We start from the raw sequence: 14,632 nt of genomic DNA, 5'->3' as shown, positions 1-14,632 counted from the left end.
TAAAGGCTGTGAAGAATGCGTTCTAAGAGTACTTGGAAGACCTTGCTGGGACTGTTTCGGTCAATGTTTCAGAAATAAAGGATACATCGATCATAAACTGTAAGATTTATTTTTAATTTTAACAAAGTATTTTGAAATTCAATCTGTATACGATACAATAGTTATAAGTTGCTTTATGCATTAGAGTTTTTTGTAACAAATTAGTAATTTTTCAAAATTTTTTATACTATTTTAGTGAGAACTTAGGAGGTCCTTCTGTAGTTCCAGTTGAACATGCTCGCCCAATGAGATCTGAATGTTTAAGAAGATGTCCAAATGACTGTCCAACAAACACAATTGAGCTTATGGAAGCCAACTGCAAACCATCATGCAGAAAAGGTTGTTACCTAAGAAACTTTTTAAAACCGTTATTGTATAATTAAAAGGTTGCACAAATTTGTAGATCATTTCCTCGTAAAATTAAAATTTGTAAATCACGTTTTTACATTTTATATAGAAAAAAATTTTTAGATAAATTTTAAATATTTTTTTACAAGCGTGTTAATCTTAACACATAACGTTGAAATATTTTGAAATCTCTAAACTTGTTCAAAAGTGTAAAACATTTTTATAATCTAATTCCTAAACCCAATATAAGTTACAATATTGTATATACTTTTATTACAAAACGAAATAATGATAAAAACTTTATAAAAAGAACATGGAACCGACTTTTACGACCCTGAGTGTGAAGCTTGCGTTATTCGAGTTCTTGGAGGACCATGTTATGATTGCTTTGGTCAATGTTTCATAGACATGTACTATCCTGACCCACATCTGTTAGTGTTCTGTTACTATTTTTCATTTATTATTTGATTAATTGTTTAATTTTGTTTTAGTCATGAACCATCTGTTGTACCGGTACCTGAAGCTCGTAAACTAAGATCTGAGTGTCTAGAGTTTTGTCCTACTGACTGCCCAAGCAACACAATAGAATTGATGGAAGGAAACTGCAAAAGAGATTGCAGAAAAGGATCAGGGACTGCTTTCTATGATGAAGAATGTGAAGCTTGTGTTCTGAGAATACTTGGAAGATCATGTTGGGACTGTTTCGGTCAATGTTTTAGAAATAAAGGATATCTTGATCACAAGCTGTAAGCTATTGGATAGTTTATGAATAAACTTTATTTCAAAATTGTTTTTTCTACTTTATAAAAATGTTTATTATTGTTTTTTGCTAAAATTTATTAAAATAACTTAAACAAAATAATTTACAATATAATCGATTAATAAACTTATAGTGAAAACTTGGGAGGTCCTTCAGTTGTTCCAGTCGAACATGCTCGTCCAATGAGATCTGAATGTTTAAGAAGATGTCCAGATGACTGCCCCACAAACACAATTGAGCTGATGGAAGCCAACTGCAAGCCTTCATGCAGAAAAGGTAAAAATACGTTTAAAATTCAAAAACCGTTGTCATTTTACAAAAAGTCAAAAAAATGCTTTTAGTAATCGCTCCTCTACAGTTTAATATTGAATTAATTATTGAATTTTTTATTGAACGACAAAAAAACAAGCGTTCAAAAATTTTGGTTCAAAGACCTGGTTTGCAAAAAACCATTCGGTTATCGAGTCGTACACCACGGATACAGTTTAATGTTTTGTCCAGGTTCCATTAACAAGTTTTATTAACAAAATAATCGTAGAAGCTGAAATTTTCACTTAACTATTCTATATTCAAAAAAAAGTTTTATGTGTTCCAATAGTACTAAGACCTAAGTTTTTTATATCTCTTTTATGTTAAAGTTAACGTAAACTCAAAGTAAATGAAGTTAAAAAATTGCAATACATCACTTTTTGAACACGTTCACGCTAGACCCAAAAATCTATCAAAAGTAATGTTTAAACAGTATATTTAGAACAGTTAAATTTTGGTATTTTTAAATGAAAAAGTTATTTGTAGTCAGTAGGAAGTTTCATGTCTGTGATCCTAAAGGTCATAAACCGTAAGGTACTTTAGTAAAAATTCGTTTAGATAACAAAACATTAATACCTTTTTTAGACTTTTACGTTAGCTACCAGCTGATTTGTATATTTAGAACGACATTCAAGTTATGACAGCTTAAATTAGAAAATCAAACTTTCAAATATACATACTCTCAAAATATCATACTTTTTGGATATGTTTTATATTTTTTGTATATAAAACTTTAACTATATTTTTTGTTATATAAAGCTTGATAAAACGAGGTATTTTGATTGTATTTAGTAGTTTAGTTCAAAGCATTTAGTTTGTTTTATTTTTTATAAACTATTAATACTTACAATATTTAACTTCATCATATTTAGATCAGTAATATAGATTACAGATAATAACTTGTTAGTTGCCAGTGGATCACTTTAGTGATGTTTTTGTTATAAAATAAATAGATTTTATGTAGTTTTAGGTAAAATTAGGTGTTTTAAAACAATTTTTTAGCTAAAACAAAATCATTTTTAGATAATATATTGCTAACGTGTGCTAGTTCATTTCAAAATTCGCAAATCACTGTAGAAGAAAACTTATGAACTGCACTTGTTAAACTAAATAAGTTAAGCTAACTATAAACTTGATATATTAACGAATACATCTAAAAGATTTTTTTTTGTTTACTATTGACTTTAAAAATATTTTCATCTGTCAATGCAGAAAATTTCTTAAATAACTACGAAGATTACACGTTTTGATGTTTTAAAAAACAAAAAACAGATATTTCTACTTCAAGAGGATAATCAATACAGCCTACTTTTTCAGAATTAATAAAGTAAACACAGTTTCGCTAAGAAATATAGGATGTGTAAATAATTATAATAAACTGAATTTAAAGACTTATGAGTTCATTGAACAAAATTTTGTTTAATTGATAAAGTTTCGAAAGAGTAGATAGTATAATCTACGTAGAGATACATTAACCAAACAATCCTCTTATTTGAAATTCAAAAAAGTTTTATCTTAAGTTTTGTCGGTTACCTTAGTCAGAGTGATTTTTTATAGCCACTAGTTGTTTTACGAGAATCATCAAAGAGAGCAAAATATTTTTTGTGTATTCAAATACCAATTACAACTTAAAATTGCTAAACTTTTAATTTTAATATACTGATATAATACTTTAGGTTTTTCGAATTATATCTCAACTCTTCTTTAAAAGTTAAATTAAATGTAAACCTGTTTGGAAAAATATTAATATTTTGAAATTAAATAGATAATGACGTAATTGTATTAAAATTATTTTTAAAGTTTTATATTGATAATATTTTTTCTGTATTCATTTGTAAAAATTTTAACCCGATAACGACATCTGTTTTGTTGATTTACATTTATCATCTACTCTTCTAACCTAAAATTGCATTTTTAAAATATCTGAAAACTAAATTTAATATTTATAGATTGAAATAAGTTTCTTTTTTTGTAGTTTATTTATAGTTTCAACGACTTAGTTATGTTTTTTTTTCAGTTTTGAATTGTTTTAATCGTTTTAATTGCTAAAAAACGTAGTGAGCAACCACTGTTAAAATTATAATAACTTAAATTTTATAAAATATAGAAGTTATTTAATTTCGAGAGTTTTTGTTTAAAGTTAGTATAGTTTAACAGTTTTATTTTTATAAAAAACATTTCCAAACATAAAAATACTTTTAAATTGTCTAATAAACTTTATAAATCTACTGATATAACTAAGTGAAGGCAGTTTATTTTACAAAAGGTTAAATATTTTTTTAAAACAATTATTTAAATAAGTGCTTAATTTTATAATTTAAAATTGTGATAACTTTTTATGTAAATAACAAAGTGTCTTTAATAATATGGAACTGATGTTGTTTTTTAATGAAATAAAAATAGTTAGCACAAAACACTAATAGTACAAATTTTTAGAACATGGAACAGACTTTTATGACCCTGAGTGTGAAGCTTGTGTTATTAATACGCTGGGAGGACCATGTTATGATTGCTTTGGTGACTGTTTCTTAGATATGTACTATCCTGACCCACATCTGTAAGTAAAACTTAACATTTTTGAACAAATATCTAATTTTCATTATTTTTTGTTCTACTTCAATAATAACTCAATTCATAGATATGAGCCATCGGTAAAACCTATTGATGAAGCTCGTCAATTAAGGTCAGAGTGTTTAAAGTTTTGTCCTACTGACTGTCCAAGCAACACTTTTCAATTAATGGAAGGAAACTGTAAAAGATGGTGCCGAAAAAGAACAGGAACTGCTTTCTACGATGAACAATGTGAAGCTTGCGTTTTAAAAGTTCTAGGAAGGTCATGCTGGGATTGTTTCGGCCAATGTTTTAGAGAAAAGGGATATATTGATCACAAACTGTAAGCTTATTTATTTGTTTTTTAAACGGTTTTATAAAGTGTTTTAAGTTTTATATGAGCATCAAAAATACTGTAATACCAAGGTTACAATTTGCTTTTAAAAACTTCTGGAAAAGGTTTCAATCTTCATTTATAAGTTAACAAACTTTTTCTAATGGTACTTTATAAAGTATAAACTCTGTTGTGAATTTAGTGCAAATTTGGGAGGTCCTTCTGTCGTTCCAGTCGAACATGCTCGCCCCATGAGATCTGAATGTTTAAGAAGATGTCCGGATGACTGTCCAAAAAATACTATTAAGCTTATGGAAGCCAATTGTAAACCTTCATGCAGAAAGGGTAATAAAATTTGTAGAATCAATTTTTAATTTGCAGCAAAGTTAACAAAGTACAAACCACAAGTGTAAGAAATATAAATAATAGTAAATTTTTAATAAACATGGTCTACGGTTATAAAAGTAGTTACAACTTTTTTATTAAAAAAAAATCTCTTAAATAGAACATGGCACTGACTTTTACGATCCTGACTGTGAAGCATGCGTGATCCGAGTTCTTGGAGGACCATGTTATGATTGCTTCGGTCAATGTTTCATAGACATGTACTATCCTGACCCCCATCTGTTAGTAATATTTTAATTTTTTTCTTGTACTATCGCTAAGTTTTTTGCACTTTTAGTCATGAACCATCAGTTGTACCAGTACCTGAAGCTCGTAAACTAAGATCTGAATGTCTAGAGTTTTGTCCTACTGACTGCCCTAGCAACACAATAGAATTGATGGAAGGAAACTGCAAGCGAGATTGCAGAAAAGGATCAGGTACTGCTTTCTATGATGAAGAGTGTGAAGCTTGTGTTCTGAGAATACTTGGAAGATCATGTTGGGATTGTTTCGGTCAATGTTTTAGGAACAAAGGATATTTAGATCATAAACTGTAAGTCTAGTTTGTCTTTACTTGTTTTTATCGTAAAATTGAATAATATATATTATTTTTTTAATATTAATTCTAGTAAAGACTAGCAGAATAAATGTTTGCGATTTCTAATTACAGCCTTCTCTCACTTATTTACGCACAATGTGTCCAGAGCAAAAGTGCGTAAGTAAAAGAGAGAACGTAACTAAACAAGAGGTACTAAATATACTTAGTATACTGGCTGTTTTCTTATGCTGCATTTGATTAAGTACAGTTTGGTTACTTTGCATCTTAAATGTTTATGAAAATATTCTTAATCAAGTTGTAATTATATGTGAAAAATTTTTGATAAAATTGTTTATGTGTTTACAAATTATTTTTTCTACTTTTTTCTTGCCAACTAATACTAACTTGTCTTGCATGGTATTAGAAAAATAACCAAGACCATGCAAGACAAGATTAATCATGGGAGGGTAAGGAACAAACTAGCTAAAAATAAGATAAGAATTGAGTAGAAATAAAACTTTATGCAACAAAATGTGTAGAATTGGACATTGTACCTTGTTTGATTTAAAGGTATAAAGGGGGACTAAGACATTTTACACAATTAAATGTTTATCCAACCGTCAAGAAATATAATTTTACAAAGTCTAAACAAATATAGAGATAATTTAGCATTTAAAGTTATATATTCATAAATAAATATGTTATAAATAAATATATTGTTTACAAGAAATATACGATACTTAAGATTTTAAAATGTTTATTTTTTAGTTTCTTGAGAATTTTAAAATACGTAATTAAACGAGAGTGCGTAACATAACAAGTGCGTACTGGAGATGTAACTGTACAGTAAACTGCCGTTACAGTAACCTGCCGAGAGTGTAACTGTACAGTAACCTGCCGTTTAGGTACGCACTATCGGTTTACTATGCATTTATTAGCTAAAAAACTGTGTATAAAATTCTTTTTAATTTACTTTGCAATTAAATAAAGAATAACCTGAAGGAAGTAATTCAAAACTACTGTAAAAAAATGAACTGCCTTTAACTAAATTTAATAAAACGAAAACTAAAGGGGACATAAAAAAGTTTTCACTAATAATCTATCAAATTCGATATTTAAAATACAAAAAATATATATTTTAACTAACGTAATAACAAACTGTTTAATTGACATTTGCATAATACCCCATGATTAATACATAAGATTAAAAAATATTTAAAAAGTCATATTTAGTTCAAATTTAGAGAAATCAAAATAATGTACAGTGCAACTGACATTTACATAGTCCAGGATTAAAAGATAATTGTTTAAAGTTTATATAAAAAAAACTATATTAAAATTTTGATATTTAACTAAAATAATTAATAGTCATATCAAAATTTATTTAAATATAGATGGTCTTGTAAATATGTTTGTTAGTGTAGCTTGTCGTGTAGGTCTAGTAGACACTTTTCGTTGTCCGCAAGTTCTTTCACAATACTTTTAAAATTTTCTAATTCATTGTAGTTTTCATTAGTTTTATTTACCAGCAGCTACTTGAATTTCTGCTGAAGACAGCTCTCCTTTAGAATGGCAGACGTTATGTAAACATTGTCAATAATACTAGCCGCTTGTAAACTTTAAGTATTGCTACCAACATCTATCGGCTCATCCTCATATAATGTATTATTTTTTCTTCATTTACTGTTTCCTGTTCTTCAATCAAAACTGATTTGCTTCTTCTAATGTTTCTTGATAGAAAATTTGACTGCTTGCATCATCAATTGTCTTCAAATTCATTAATATTTTGATGTGTGGCATTAATGTTAAAATTCTTGAGGAACTCTGTAAATATTTCTTTTTTTCTTATTTAAATTTTTGAAGAATTATGTATTTATTTAAACTTGTTCTTAACTTTATTTTTAGAAATACATTTTTGAAAGTTTCATCTGCCCTGAGCAACACTTTAAAAGGTATTCTTGGTGTGCGACTCTGTAACCGAAAGGTTCTTCATGAACCAGGTCCTAGGACCAAATATTTTGAGCGTCTTTTTTTTGTCATTCAATAAACTGTTTACTGTAACTTTCTACAATTTTTGGAGAACTTTTGGGTAATAATCATCTGTAAACTTTAGTTGCTTTTAACATCTTTTTGTTAGGTTTTATAATGGTAAAAACGACCAAAGTTTCTTGAATATGCACTTTCGGTTTAGTACGCACTTCTGCCCTGTGTTCAAAGTTTGTACTCAAGCGTCAGGTTACTGAACTTACAAAGTAATTTTGACTTAATACTTTAAATCTAGTCATAAAGCTACTTTATCATATCACTGAAAGTTTTTCTAAAAATAAATAATAGTTATACGAATGACAATTTTACCACGTAGAGTTTAAAACTCAAATACTTATAAGAGAGTTTTTTTTGTGACTTTTTAAAGTTTTATAACCAAGAGGGTTTTTTACTCAAATTCAGTCAGAACTTTTATTTAATAAGAGACTTTTGTTTATTCAAAAAAGTGATGAAAGATTTATTTTTGTCTTTTTTTAAGGCTTATTTTACATAAACACTTAAAGTAATTCATTTTTGGGGGCAGAAGTTATAGTTTATTGCTTTTAAATGAATAATATTTATTTATGCATCTGTAAGGACTTGCTTAACTTTGGTCCGAAGAAGCTTTAATGTGGAAGTACTTTAAATACTTTTTTTTTAATGCGAACAATTTTAACCTGTATTATGATATTTAGAAAAATAATAAAAATTACAATTGAAACAGAATTTTAATTAAAAGCATTAAATGTGGTCAATAAAAATGATTCATCTACCTTATTAGAAACAACTGATATATCCAAAGAAAATTCCTTGTTTAATTTATTATCATTTTATAGCAGTAACATTGTATGTTAAGTCTACAAAATTTTAAAGAACTTTTTGAAGAAAAACGAACCCTATTTTTAACTATTTCAAAATATAAGCGAAGCGTTTGTCAACAATTATCCCAGTGAAAAAAATTCACTGGAATATATAATAAAAACAAATTAAACAGTATTCTTTTTTTATTACACTAATTTGAAAGAATTCTGTTTACTTTGTTATTATTATCTTATTTCTCTAAATTTAATTTCTAGGCAATGCATCAATTCGATAATATAATAAAATAAAATGTTATATTAAATGTTAAGATGAAAAATTTAAACGAGTGTTTTAAAACTATTACAATGCCTAAAATTAAAATTCAATTATAATTACATGTAGTGTATAACTAGTGCAGTAGTGTATATTAAATAAAAAATTACATAAATAAGTATTAATTTAAGTTTGTTAATATGATTTAAATTTTTTGTCGTTTGGCTTTTAGGTTTAATTTTTTTTTTAAAGCTTTTTATAATATTATTTTAAGATGTAGTTTTCATTTTCAAAGTTACTAATATAAAGGTAATATTTTCTACTTTTGTTTTTTCTAACTTATTATTCTAAGAAAAATTGTAAATAGGAAAAACTTGGGAGGTCCATCTGTTGTTCCAGTTGAACATGCTCGCCCAATGCGATCGGAATGTCTAAGAAGATGTCCTCAAAACTGTCCAGCAAATACTATTGAACTAATGGAAGCTAATTGTATACCGTCATGTAGAAAAGGTAAAACTATTTTAAATGAAAGCAAATATAAAATATAAGTATGTTACTATACACTAGGCTTTCCTGATTTAGATTTTCAAAATCGACCCCTTGGCAGAATCATAAAAAAAAACATTTACTAGATATCGCCTCTGTAAAGATTAATTACTTATTAACTTTTACACTTTAACTGAGTTTTCGTTTATATATTTTTTTTTCATAAGATTTTTCTCCAGTACTTATAAAATTCAATAAATTTATTTTATACTCAACTAGAACATGGCACTGACTTTTACGATCCTGACTGTGAAGCTTGCGTTATCCGAGTTCTTGGAGGACCTTGTTATGATTGCTTTGGTCAATGTTTCATAGACATGTACTATCCTGACCCCCATCTGTTAGTTTTTAATTAAAGCTTAATTTTTCACTTTTCTCACTTATTTTTTTACAGTCATGAACCATCTGTTGTACCAGTACCTGAAGCTCGTATATTAAGATCTGAGTGTCTAGAGTTCTGCCCTACTGACTGTCCAAGCAACACCATCGAGTTGATGGAAGGAAACTGCAAGAGAGATTGCAGAAAAGGATCAGGAACTGCTTTCTATGATGAAGAATGTGAAGCTTGCGTTCTAAGAGTACTCGGAAGATCGTGTTGGGACTGTTTCGGTCAATGTTTCAGAGACAAAGGATATATCGATCATAAACTGTGAGTAATTTGAAGTTTTTTTTTAAGATTGCTATTAAAATTCTCTCTAAGCAATGTTAGTAATGTAATGAATTTTTGTCCTTAAATTTTTTCTAAGTTGTATAAGAAATAAAATATTTAGTTTAAATGAACCTATTTATCACCTTAAACCTGTTTTTATACTACAATTTACCTTTAGTGAAAGCTTGGGAGGTCCTTCTGTCGTTCCAGTCGAACATGCTCGCCCAATGAGATCTGAATGTCTTAGAAGATGTCCAAGGGACTGCCCAACAAACACAATTGAACTTATGGAAGCCAACTGCAAACCATCATGCAGAAAAGGTAATAAATAAACAATTAACCTATAAACATCACAAAGATAATCATTTTATTTTTACGATAACACAGAATCTTTTATAAAAAAGTGTTCAAATTTACAAGATGTACAAAATATAAGATGTCACTTAAAACTGAGTTATCGTTTATATATTTTTTTTTTCATAAGATTTTTTCCAGTACTTATAAAATTCAATAAATTTATTTTATACTCAACTAGAACATGGCACTGACTTTTACGATCCTGACTGTGAAGCTTGCGTTATCCGAGTTCTTGGAGGACCTTGCTATGATTGCTTTGGTCAATGTTTCATAGACATGTACTATCCTGACCCCCATCTGTAAGTTTTGAATAGAAAACTTAATTTTCAATGTTTCTTACTTGTACTTTTACAGTCATGAACCATCTGTTGTACCGGTACCTGAAGCTCGTAAGCTCAGATCTGAGTGTCTAGAGTTTTGTCCTACTGACTGCCCTAGCAACACCATCGAGTTAATGGAAGGAAACTGCAAGAGAGATTGCAGAAAAGGATCAGGAACTGCTTTCTATGATGAAGAATGTGAAGCTTGCGTTCTAAGAGTACTCGGAAGATCGTGTTGGGACTGTTTCGGTCAATGTTTCAGAGACAAAGGATATATCGATCATAAACTGTGAGTATTTTGAAGTTTTTTTTAAGATTGCTTTTAAAATTCTCTCTAAGCAATGTTAGTAATGTAATGAATTTTTGTCCTTAAATTATTTCTAAGTTGTATAAGAAATAAAATATTTAGTTTAAATGAGCCTATTTATCACCTTAAACCTGTTTTTATACTAAAATTTACCTCTAGTGAAAAGTTGGGAGGTCCTTCTGTCGTTCCAGTCGAACATGCTCGCCCAATGAGATCTGAATGTCTTAGAAGATGTCCAAGGGACTGCCCAACCAATACAATTGAACTTATGGAAGCCAACTGCAAACCATCATGCAGAAAAGGTAATAAATAAACAATTAACCTATAAACATCTCAAAAATGATCATTTTATTTTTACGATAACACAGAATCTTTTATAAAAAAGTGTTAAAATTTACAAGATGTATAAAATATAAGATGTTACTTAAAACTGAGTTGTCGTTTATAAATTTTTTTTCATAAGATTTTTTTCCAGTACTTATAAAATTCAATAAATTTATTTTTTACTCAACTAGAACATGGCACTGACTTTTACGATCCTGACTGTGAAGCTTGCGTTATCCGAGTTCTTGGAGGACCTTGTTATGATTGCTTTGGTCAATGTTTCATAGACATGTACTATCCTGACCCCCATCTGTAAGTTTCGAATAGAAAACTTAATTTTCAATATTTTTTACTTGTACTTTTACAGTCATGAACCATCTGTTGTACCGGTACCTGAAGCTCGTAAGCTCAGATCTGATTGTCTAGAGTTTTGTCCTACTGACTGCCCTAGCAACACCATCGAGTTAATGGAAGGAAACTGCAAGAGAGATTGCAGAAAAGGATCAGGAACTGCTTTCTATGATGAAGAATGTGAAGCTTGCGTTCTAAGAGTACTCGGAAGATCGTGTTGGGACTGTTTCGGTCAATGTTTCAGAGACAAAGGATATATCGATCATAAACTGTGAGTATTTTGAAGTTTTTTTTCAAGATTGCTTTTAAAATTCTCTCTAAGCAATCTTAGTAATGTAATGACTTTTTGTCCTTAAATTATTTCTAAGTTGTATAAGAAATAAAATATTAAGTTTAAATGAACCTATTTATCACCTTAAACCTGTTTTTATACTACAATTTACCTTTAGTGAAAAGTTGGGAGGTCCTTCTGTCGTTCCAGTCGAACATGCTCGCCCAATGAGATCTGAATGTCTTAGAAGATGTCCAAGGGACTGCCCAACAAACACAATTGAACTTATGGAAGCCAACTGCAAACCATCATGCAGAAAAGGTAATAAATAAACAATTAACCTATAAACATCACAAAGATAATCATTTTATTTTTACGATAATACAGAATTTTTGATAAAAAAGTGTTAAAATTTAAAAGATGTATAAAATATAAGATGTTACTTAAAACTGAGTTGTCGTTTATATAAATATTTTTTCATAAGATTGTTTTCCAGTACTTATAAAATTCAATAAATTTATATTTTACTCAACTAGAACATGGCACTGACTTTTACGATCCTGACTGTGAAGCTTGCGTTATCCGAGTTCTTGGAGGACCTTGTTATGATTGCTTTGGTCAATGTTTCATAGACATGTACTATCCTGACCCCCATCTGTAAGTTTTGAATAGAAAACTTAATTTTCAATATTTCTTACTTGTACTTTTACAGTCATGAACCATCTGTTGTACCGGTACCTGAAGCTCGTAAGCTCAGATCTGAGTGTCTAGAGTTTTGTCCTACTGACTGCCCAAGCAATACCATAGAGTTAATGGAAGGAAACTGCAAGAGAGATTGCAGAAAAGGATCAGGAACTGCTTTCTATGATGAAGAATGTGAAGCTTGCGTTCTAAGAGTACTCGGAAGATCGTGTTGGGACTGTTTCGGTCAATGTTTCAGAGACAAAGGATATATCGATCATAAACTGTGAGTATTTTGAAGTTTTTTTTTAAGATTGCTTTTAAAATTCTCTCTAAGCAATGTTAGTAATGTAATGACTTTTTGTCCTTAAATTATTTTTAAGTTGTATAAGAAAAAAAATATTTAGTTTAAATGAACCTATTTATCACCTTAAACCTGTTTTTTTACTACAATTTACCTTTAGTGAAAAGTTGGGAGGTCCTTCTGTCGTTCCAGTCGAACATGCTCGCCCAATGAGATCTGAATGTCTTAGAAGATGTCCAAGTGACTGCCCAACAAACACAATTGAACTTATGGAAGCCAACTGCAAACCATCATGCAGAAAAGGTAATAAATAAACAGTTAACCTATAAACATCACAAAAATAATCATTTTATTTTTACGATAATACAGAATTTTTAATAAAAAAAGTGTTAAAATTTACAAGATGTATAAAATATAAGATGTTACTTAAAACTGAGTTGTCGTTTATAAATTTTTTTTCATAAGATTTTTTTCCAGTACTTATAAAATTCAATAAATTTATTTTTTACTCAACTAGAACATGGCACTGACTTTTACGATCCTGACTGTGAAGCTTGCGTTATCCGAGTTCTTGGAGGACCTTGTTATGATTGCTTTGGTCAATGTTTCATAGACATGTACTATCCTGACCCCCATCTGTAAGTTTTGAATAGAAAACTTAATTTTCAATATTTCTTACTTGTACTTTTACAGTCATGAACCATCTGTTGTACCGGTACCTGAAGCTCGTAAGCTCAGATCTGAGTGTCTAGAGTTTTGTCCTACTGACTGCCCAAGCAACACCATCGAGTTAATGGAAGGAAACTGCAAGAGAGATTGCAGAAAAGGATCAGGAACTGCTTTCTATGATGAAGAATGTGAAGCTTGCGTTCTAAGAGTACTCGGAAGATCGTGTTGGGACTGTTTCGGTCAATGCTTCAGAAACAAAGGATATATCGATCATAAACTGTAACTTTTTAAAAGCAATTGAATTATTTTTTAACTAAAATAAGTGTAAAGTTAAGTTCTCCTGAGTAATCTATTTCTTTATATTATTCAAATACAAAAAAACATAGTATATTTAATATAAAAATACAATAATTAACTTTAATGTCTTAAAATAACACAAAGTATACTTTTATTCATAATTTTAGTGCAAACTTGGGAGGTCCCTCAGTCGTTCCAGTCGAACATGCTCGCCCCATGAGATCTGAATGTCTACGAAGGTGTCCAGATGACTGCCCTACTAATACAATTGAACTTATGGAAGCCAACTGTAAACCTTCGTGTAGAAAAGGTATGTTTTTAATTTTATTTTATACAAAACTGTATTCGTTTTAAGCCAAAAGTTTGTAAGTTAAAAGAAAATAACTTTATATTTAAGATATTTTTCAAGAGTTTACACAAACAATATTTATCATGTTTAGAAAAATAAATAATTTTTAATTTTATGTTTAATTTTTTTTTTATAGAACATGGCACTGACTTTTACGACCCTGACTGTGAAGCTTGCGTTATCCGAGTTCTTGGGGGATCATGTTATGATTGCTTTGGTCAATGTTTCATAGACATGTACTATCCTGACCCCCATCTGTTAGTAACATTTTAATACTTGTTTATTTTTTACATTTTACTAGATTGCTTATATAAACTATTTTTAGTCATGAACCGTCAGTTGTACCAGTACCTGAAGCTCGCAAACTAAGATCTGAGTGTCTAGAGTTTTGTCCTTCTGACTGCCCTAGCAACACCATCGAGTTAATGGAAGGAAACTGCAAGAGAGATTGCAGAAAAGGATCAGGAACTGCTTTCTATGATGAAGAGTGTGAAGCTTGTGTTCTGAGAATACTCGGAAGATCATGTTGGGATTGTTTTGGTCAATGTTTTAGAAACAAAGGATATATGGATCACAAATACTAAAATTAAGTTACTTTAAGTATTGTTAATGCAAGTAAGAACTTAAATCGTTGCCGTATTTTATGTATAGTAATATTTATTTAATGCACGATTTTTTTATAAGTTTTTCTGTTACATCAAAACTAATAAAAAACGTCAGTTGAGTAATCATTTAAACATTTTTTGTTTTTTTAAGTTCATGTAGTTGTTACACAACGGTTCAAATTAAAAGTTTGTATCAAATGATGTTTTCAGTTTAAATTTTTAATTTAATTTTTACTAAATG

This window comes from Thalia democratica, chromosome 8 (genome assembly GCF_965202585.1).
Source record: "Thalia democratica chromosome 8, ktThaDemo2.hap1.1, whole genome shotgun sequence".
In the NCBI taxonomy this organism is placed as follows: Eukaryota; Metazoa; Chordata; class Thaliacea; order Salpida; family Salpidae; genus Thalia; species Thalia democratica.
Note: the sequence above shows the minus strand (reverse complement) of the source record.